Below are 9,672 nucleotides of genomic sequence, written 5' to 3'. Positions count from 1 at the left end.
TCGTAGTAATTATGCGTATGACAGTACTGAACAAGTGCAGAGTTGTCCTCGGATTCACGAATGTAACAGACTGAAACCCGGGCTAGTTGTAAGTGGACTATTTTGCCCTTAGGGTTTGTGCTTAGTCTTAAGTGCTTTTATTTTAATTATTTAATTAGTGTTTTATTATATTTGTGTTGTGTCCAGTTTGTGACAAGGGTCCCAGAACAGGTTTGTTTATTTTATTTGGACCTTGTTTGGGTTACCTAATCCTGTGCGAAAGATATCAGATAACAGGTAAATACCCGTGTGTGATGGGGTATTGTGTTTTAACACAAACATAAGCTAGTGACCAGCTCTTTTCTTGAGGTTTCCTGAACTTTCCTCTCACTCACACATTCACCTAACCTAAACTTCACCATCTTCATCTCAACCCTAAATCATTTGATCTCGAATTGAAGCTTGATTTTGGTGTCAAAACGTTCCTTGTGTCATTGTGATTCTAACAAGGTAAAGTTTGTAAGATTTCATGATCAAATCTGTGATTAAATGGGTTTTTAAGTTAGTTTTTATTAAAATGGGGTTTTGTGTCAAATTGGTTCAATTTGTTGTTATTTGTGCATAAAAGTTGTGGGTTAATGTTTCTAAATGTTTAGTGTAAAAGATGTAACCAGTTTTGAGGTCAAAAACGTGTCCAAAGTCGAGATTTGGTGATTTTGGGTTGAAACCCGTCACTTTGCTGCTGTTGCAGCTGATGAACTACCCTCGGCCGATGGTCGTTGACCATCGACCGATGGTGAGGGACGATCGGCCGGTGGACAAGACCATCGACCGATGGTGTATGATTTCTGACCATCTGATGTAATTTTGACGATCGACCGATTGGGGGAGACCATCGACCGATGGTGTGGTGACGATCGGCCGATGGATGGGACCATCGATCGATGGTCTTAGACAGTGAAAATTTTACTTAGTGTTGAATTATAGCCGTTATGCTGCCCGCACGTTTTTATGATTTTCAGGATGTAAATTCTGAAAATGCACAAGTGTTAAGCATGAAATTTGTAGCGGACGCATTTTTTTAGTAATTTGCTATAATTCACTGTCAGTGTGTCTAATCTTGATGGGAACACTATTCTAACTTGGTTTTTGCTGTTCTCAGGAGATAAGGACAAGGAAGAAGCTCAGATTTAATAACTGAGCAGTTGCTGGTAATTGGTGAGTGGGTCTATCTCCGGATAGAGTTTAAGTAGCATATCATGCTACTGTGGTTGACTCTTTTACCATGAATAGTGTAGAAATTGCCATGTTAGAATAATATAGTATGCCTGATGTTGTATATGAATTATGTGTACACTGTGTGAATGGCACCAGTCGGGCCTAGGGAGACTGGGGACTCGAGACCGTGCTTAGGGGAGGTTAGAGTCCGTATGAGGTCAACCGTACCTAGGGGAGGTTGGGTCCATAGGCTACTAATATTGAAGTATAGTGTGAACGATGCACCCCCTGCATCTGGATAACTATACTGTAAAATTGAGTAGCAGGGACTATCGGTAGACTCAGGCCCGATCAGCTGGGAGTCGTGTGCTCGTACAAGCCACCGATCCGCGTATTGTCTTATTGTATGCTAGTTGATAGTTAGCAGATGTTGTTGTAGTATATAGCTTGTGTGTGGCTTAAGCTATATCTGTTAGATAGATTCCATTCACTTAGCGGTGCGCTAATCCCCCACATATTCTCCCCTTGCAGGTTTAGGTACTGCTAGTCGGGATGGGTACTGATGCAGAAGACATGTCTGACAACCCTACTCTGATGTGGAATTTTGTTTTAATAATGTTTTGTAATAACGTAACACCGTTGTGTAAACTTAAACTTAATTTCATGGATTAATGTAATAACGTGTCTTGTGTTGTGTTTATTAATAAAGTCTTCCGCTGTGTGTTTAAAAAAAATGGCCGGTGTTACAAGTTGGTATCAGAGCATGGTTTGGCAGCAAGTACGTGCGCGTATTTTGTTCCTAAACCCTGAGGCAAGTCAAACATGTCTGTGGGAGTGGGGGGCTAAGTGAAAATAGGATATATGTGTGTGTTAGTTGTGATTGAACTAACTGTTATCCACTAAGCTTTTGTGTGAGCTGTTTTGTAGCACAGGTATGGCTGATAGAAACGCAACTGGCCCATCCAACCCCGAAACATTCAGAGCACCAGAAGAGGGTGTTGAGTCTGATGATGATCAAAATAGTTACATCCTTCAATTAGAAAGCAAGCTAAAAGAGGCTGAAGATAAGATTAATGAGCTTGAATTGGCAAGGCATTCTAGAAATGATGATACACCACCTGGATTCCCAACCGCGCAATCCCAAACGATACCTAATGTGCACCAGAACCAGTTTCAGAATCAAATACCCAACTAATACTATATGCCACCGCAAAACACTTTTACTTACCAAAATCCCATGATGATGAATCCATATCAAATGCAAATGTTCCAATAACCTTACATGCAACCACCCAAAAGGTGTACTTATAAGAACTTCCGTGATTGCAAACCCTCCGAGTTCTCTGGAAGTACTGATTCGACTGTAACTCTCAATTGGTTGCGAGAAATTGAAAGGGTATTTGAAGCGTGTCAGTGTGAACCTGAGCTGAAAGTAACGTATGCTAGTCGAATGTTGAAAGGTAGGGCTATGATTTGGTGGGATTCTTTGATTTCTAGTATACCAAAAGAGCAAGTGAGTATGATCACGTGGGAGCAGTTTTATGGGAAGGTGTGTGAACAGTATTGTAATCCGTTTGATATGAACCGAATCAAGACTGAGTTTCTTGAAATGAAGATGACACCTCAAATGACGATCGATGAGGTAGTAGAGAAGTATATGGATAAATTGAGGTTTGTACAACAATGGGTGCCAGACGAAGCGTCTCGTATCCAGCATTTTGTTAATATAATTCTGCCAGAGTACCGAACTTTCGTTAGAACAGCTACATCATTGTCTCAAGCTGTTGTAATGGCTAAGATGGTAGAAAGTGATGTTCAGGCTGCCAGGAATAGAATGTTTGGTAATGTGCTACAACAAGGTGGGCAAGTATCTGGTCAATCAGGATCTAAATCCAAGAAGTCTAGTGGGTATAAATCGAAGGGTAAAAGTGGTCAGATTAGTTCTGGCTCTGGATCAGGTAAAGGAAATTGGTGTCACACGTGTCGATCTTCTCATAGTGGTCAATGTTCTGAGGCTACAAGAAGATGTTTAAATTGTTCTGTTGTTGGGCATGAGTCTTCAGCATGTCCGTATCCGAATAGTGTGTGTTGGAGTTATCATAAACCAGGGCATCATGCAGTTAGTTGTCCGTCGAAAAGTGGTAGTTCCGGGGCAGGGTCAGGGGCGCGTTCGGCATCAGCCGGAGGGTCAACTGCCTCGAGTGGGCAGAAGAAGAAGAACCCTCCAACAGCAGAGGCTAGAGCTTTTCAGATGTCAGTTGAGAATGCCGTGGCAACCGACGAAGTGATCACCGGTATGTTTCTAATCAACTCAATACCTGCTCACGTATTGTTTGATTGTGGTGCCAATAGATGTTTTATGTCCCTAGATTTCTATGCTAAATTGAAATTACCAGTTACTGTGTTACCCAAGCCGGTTAGTGTAGAATTAGCCGATGGTAAGATCACACCCGTCACAACATATGTGTCTGGGGTTTGTATAGAGATTGAAGGGAAGTCTTTTTCGGTGACTTGTTTAGTGTTACCTATTCCTAGCTTTGATGTAGTATTAGGAATGGATTGGTTGAGCTCGCTTAGGGCTAATATTAAGTGTGATAGGAAAATGATTACCTTTCGTTCGACCGATGGAACCCGTGTTGTGGCCCGAGGGGAGCGGGGTGGGTATAATTTTCCATTGATAAAAATGATGAAAGCGAAAAAGTTGATGGCAAAGGTTTGTGAATCATTTCTTGCATATGTGATTGATGCGAAGAAAGAAAAGAGAACAGTGGCCGATATTCTGATAGTATCAGAATTTCCCAAAGTGTTCCCAGATGAGTTACCAGGTCTGCCACCGGTAAGGGAAGTCGAATATAAGATTGAGTTGGTTCCTGGAACAACTCCAGTTGCAAAAGCTCCATATTGATTAGCGCCGTCTGAAATCCGTGAAATGATGTCACAGATTCAAGAGTTATTAGATCGTGGGTTTATCCGACCGAGTTCTTCACCGTGGGGTGCTCCGGTATTGTTTGTTAAAAAGAAAGATGGGTCAATGCGTATGTGTATTGATTATCGTGAATTGAACAAAAGAACTGTGAAGAATAAGTATCCGTTACCTCGAATAGACGATTTGTTCGATCAGTTACAGGGTGCTTCATTCTTTTCTAAGATAGACTTACGATCCGGATATCATCAGGTTCGTGTTGCTGAATCAGATATACCAAAAACAGCGTTCAGAACAAGGTATGGTCATTATGAATTTCTTGTCATGCCGTTTGGGTTAACGAATGCACCAGCAGTCTTCATGGATCTAATGAATAGAGTGTGTCGTTCGTTCTTAGATAAGTTTGTGATTGTGTTCATAGATGATATACTAGTGTATTCAAAGACAGAGTGTGAACATACGGATCATCTGAGACAGGTTTTGAACTTATTGAAACGTGAGCAACTATTTACAAAATTTTCAAAGTGTGAATTTTGGTTACGTGAAGTGCAGTTTTTGGGTCATGTGATTTGTGCCGAGGGTATAAAAGTTGATCCGACGAAGATAGAAGCGGTAATGAATTGGAATTCTCCGAAGACTCCGACTGAGATTAAGAGTTTTCTGGGATTGGCTGGTTATTATCGCAGGTTTATCAAAGATTTTTCTAAAATATCAGGTCCGTTGACTAAGTTTACTCGTAAAGATGTAACCTTTCGATGGACTGATGAACAAGAAAAGGCATTTCAGATTTTGAAATAGCTACTGTGTCAGGCACCAGTGTTAGCTTTACCAGAAGGTTCAGATGACTTCGTGGTATATTGTGATGCGTCATATGCTGGGTTGGGTTGTGTATTAATGCAGAGAGATAAAGTAATCGCCTACGCCTCGCGACATTTGAAAGTTCATGAGAAAAATTATCCAGTGCATGATCTTGAAATGGCTGCAGTAGTGTTTGCTTTGAAGCTGTGGAGACACTATTTGTATGGAACCCATTGTGTTATTTGTACAGATCACAAGAGTTTGCAATATATATTCTCACAGAAAGAAATGAATATGAGACAGAGACGGTGGCAAGAGTTGATCAAAGATTATGATTGTGAAATTAAATACCATCCGGGTAAGGCAAATGTGGTTGCAGATGCTTTAAGTCGCAAAAAGTCTAGTGAGAATGTTAAATTCCTGCGTTTGAGTATAACTTCAGAGTTGATTGACAAATTGAAAACTGTTCAAGCCATTGCTTTGGAAGATGAACATGTTAAATCTGAACTTATGACTAAACAAAAATTTGACCTAGCCGATGACTCACGTGGACTTAAAACCTTTCATGATCGTGTTTGGGTGCCTATGCTTGGAGACTTGAGGGAATTAATCTTGATAGAAGCTCACAAATCCAGGTTGACAGTACATCCGGGTAGTAATAAGATGTATCATGATTTGAAAACAGTGTATTGGTGGCCTACAATGAAAACAGATATTGCTCGATATGTCGAAAAGTGTCACATTTGTGCTCAAGTGAAGGCAGAACACCAGAAACCTTATGGTTCGTTACGTCAGTTACAGATTCCAGAGTGGAAATGGGAACATATAACGATGGATTTTGTGACAAAATTACCTCGAACTCAGAAAAGACATGATATGATTTGGGTAATAGTGGATCGTCTAACTAAAAGTGCTCATTTTCTTGCTACTCGTGAGACAGCCTCGTTAAGTGAGTTAGCCAAATTTTATGTGAAAGAAATAGTTAGTCGACATGGTGTGCTGTTATCGATTGTTTCAGACAGAGATTCCAGATTTGTGTCGAATTTTTGGAATAGTCTTCAACAGAATCTGAGTACACGTGTGAATTTAAGTACAGCTTATCACCCTCAGACAGACGGTCAGAGTGAAAGAACGATACAGACTTTAGAGGATATGTTAAGGGCTTGTGTGTTAGAATACGGTGGTTCGTGGGATACACATTTGCCGTTGGTCGAATTCGCGTATAATAATTCATATCATTCGAGTATAGGGATGCCGCCCTATGAAATGTTGTATGGTCGTCGTTGCAGAACTCCGACTTTTTGGTTAGAAGCCGGGGAGAAACAGTTTGCAGGTCCCGAAATTGTTCAAATGACAGCCGAAAAAGTTGCAATTGCTCGATAAAAGTTGAAAGCCGTTAAAGACAGGCAGAAAATGTATGCTGATCCGCGTAGACGCCCGGTAACCTTTAATGTGGGTGAACGAGTGTATATGAAAGTTTCACCGTGGAAAGGGGTTATCAGATTCAGTAAACGTGGTAAGTTAGCACCGAGATTTATTGGTCCGTTTCGGATCAGTGAAGTGTTGAATGATCAGACTGTGGTGTTAGATCTTCCGTCAGAGTTAGTCGGTATTCATAATACATTCAACGTATGTTATCTTCGTTAGTGTAAAGTCGATGATAAAACACAACTTCTTCCTTTAGAAGATTTAAGGGTTGACTTGAATAAGATATTGGTGGAAGAGCCGACCCGTGTAGTTGACCTAAAAGTGACTAAGCTGAGAAAGAAAGAGATTCCGATGGTGTTGATTCAGTGGAAGCATAATTTGGGGTCGAATCTTACGTGGGAGACAGAAGGGTTGATGAAAACCCGTTACCCTCATTTGTTTGACCAAGACCAGATTCCGAGGACGGAATCTTCTTAAGGGGGTGGATTTGTAACAGACTGAAACCCGGGCTAGCTGTAAGTGGACTATATTGCCCTTAGGGTTTGTACTTAGTCTTAAGTGCTTTTATTTTAATTATTTAATTAGTGTTTTATTATATTTGTGTTGTGTCTAGTTTGTGACAAGGGTCCCAGAACAGGTTTGTTTATTTTATTTGGACCTTGTTTGGGTTACCTAATCCTGTGCGAAAGATATCAGATAACTGGTAAATACCCGTGTGTGATGGGGTATTGTGTTTTAACACAAACATAAGCTAGTGACCAGCTCTTTTCTTGAGGTTTCCTGAACTTTCCTCTCACTCATACATTCACCTAACCTAAACTTCACCATCTTCCTCTCAACCCTAAATCATTTGATCTCGAATTGAAGCTTGATTTTGGTGTCAAAACGTTCCTTGTGTCATTGTGATTCTAACAAGGTAAAGTTTGTAAGATTTCATGATCAAATCTGTGATTAAATGGGTTTTTAAGTTAGTTTTTGTTAAAATGGGGTTTTGTGTCAAATTGGTTCAATTTGTTGTTGTTTGTGCATAAAAGTTGTGGGTTTATATTTCTAAATGTTTAGTGTAAAAGATGTAACCAGTTTTGAGGTCAAAAACGTGTCCAAAGTCGAGATTTGGTGATTTTAGGTTGAAACCCGTCACTTTGCTGCTGTTGTAGCTGATGAACTACCCTCGGCCGATGGTCGTTAACCATCGACCGATGGTGAGGGACGATCGGCCGGTGGACAAGACCATCGACCGATGGTGTATGATTTCGTACCATCTGATGTAATTTTGACGATCGACCGATTGGGGGAGACCATCGACCAATGGTATGTTGACGATCGGCCGATGGATGGGACCATCGACCGATGGTCTTAGACAGTGAAAATTTTACTTAGTGTTGAATTATAGCCGTTATGCTGCCCGCGCGTTTTTATGATTTTCAGGATGTAAAGCATGAAATTTTTAGCGGACGCATTTTTTTTAGTAATTTGCTATAATTCACTGTCAGTGTGTCTAATCTTGATGGGAACACTATTCTAACTTGGTTTTTGCTGTTCTCAGGAGATAAGGACAAGGAAGAAGCTCATAATTAATAACTGAGCAGTTGCTGGTAATTGGTGAGTGGGTCTATCTCCGAATAGAGTTTAAGTAGCATATCATGCTACCGTGGTTAACTCTTTTACCATGTATAGTGTAGAAATTGCCATGTTAGAATAATATAGTATGCCTGATGTTGTATATGAATTATGTGTATACTGTGTGAATGGCACCAGTCGGGCCTAGGGAGACTGGGGACTCGAGACTGTGCTTAGGTGAGGTTAGAGTCCGTATGAGGTCAACCGTGCCTAGGGGAGGTTAGGTCCATAGGCTACTAATCGTGAAGTATAGTGTGAACGATGCACCCCCTGCATCTGGATAACTATACTGTGAAATTGAGTAGCAGGGACTATCGGTAGACTCAGGCCCGATCAGCTGGGAGTCGTGTGCTCGTACAAGCTGCTGATCCTCGTATTGTCTTATTGTATGCTAGTTGATAGTTAGCAGGTGTTGTTGTAGTATATAGCTTGTGTGTGGCTTAAGCTATATCTGTTAGATAGATTCCATTCACTTAGCGGTGCGCTAATCCCCCACATATTCTCCCCTTGCAGGTTTAGGTACTGCTAGTCGGGATGGGTACTGATGCAGAAGACATGTCTGACAACCCTACTCTGATGTGGAATTTTGTTTTAATAATGTTTTGTAATAACGTAACACCGTTGTGTAAACTTAAACTTAATTTCACGGATTAATGTAATAACGTGTCTTGTGTTGTGTTTATTAATAAAGTCTTCCGCTGTGTGTTTAAAAAAAATGGCCGGTGTTATAACGAACCTATATCAAGTATATATATTAACACATATACTCGTAATCGAATAAGTTTATATATTATTTCACTTGTTATATATATATATATATATATATATATATATATATATATATATATATATATATATATATATATATATATATATATATATATATATATATATATATATATATATATATATATATATATATATATATATATATAAGTATATGTTTGATAAAATGATTTTAATAATAATAAATAAAGAGTTGTATTATTTTGTAATAATAATAATAATATTAGTAGTAAAAATAATAATGATAATAATAATAATAATAATAATAATAATAAGAATAATAATATAGTTTTTGATGATAGCAAAAATTATATGTGACGATCGCTCTAAATCCACTTGGACGAACACGTCATTCATCGATTTCATTGCGAGGTATTTGACTTCTATATGATACGTTTTGTAAACATTGTATTCTTTTGAAAAGGCAAACCATAAATGAATATTTAAATCAAAGGTTTTCGACATCTGATGATTTCTACATATAGACAATCACCATAAATAATAGTTTATAACAATATTTCCGTTGACAATGCAGTTAAAATAAGATACATAGTGATGATTTGGTGAATGCAACGTCTCCTTGAAAAATATGTCATGTAAGACTCCATGCACATAGCTTGTTTAACATCTAAGCAAACAGCGGAAGACTTCTAGGAAACCTGAGAATAAACATGCTAACAAGTGTCAACACAAAGGTTGGTGAGTTCATAGTTTTAATGTTGCGCATAATCTGTATATAAAGGTGGATCACAAGATTTAAGTTGTTTCATCCAGAAACGTTTATCAAAATATTCTACGAAATTGAGCACCCTGGTAACTAAACTTAACGTATATATATTTTATACCCTTTGTATAATCATCTTAATAATACACGCAAACCAACGTGTACGCTTCTCAAATAGCATACGTCCGTTAAAAGG

The sequence above is a fragment of the Rutidosis leptorrhynchoides genome, chromosome 1 (genome assembly GCF_046630445.1).
Source record: "Rutidosis leptorrhynchoides isolate AG116_Rl617_1_P2 chromosome 1, CSIRO_AGI_Rlap_v1, whole genome shotgun sequence".
Lineage (NCBI taxonomy): Eukaryota > Viridiplantae > Streptophyta > Magnoliopsida > Asterales > Asteraceae > Rutidosis > Rutidosis leptorrhynchoides.
Note: the sequence above shows the minus strand (reverse complement) of the source record.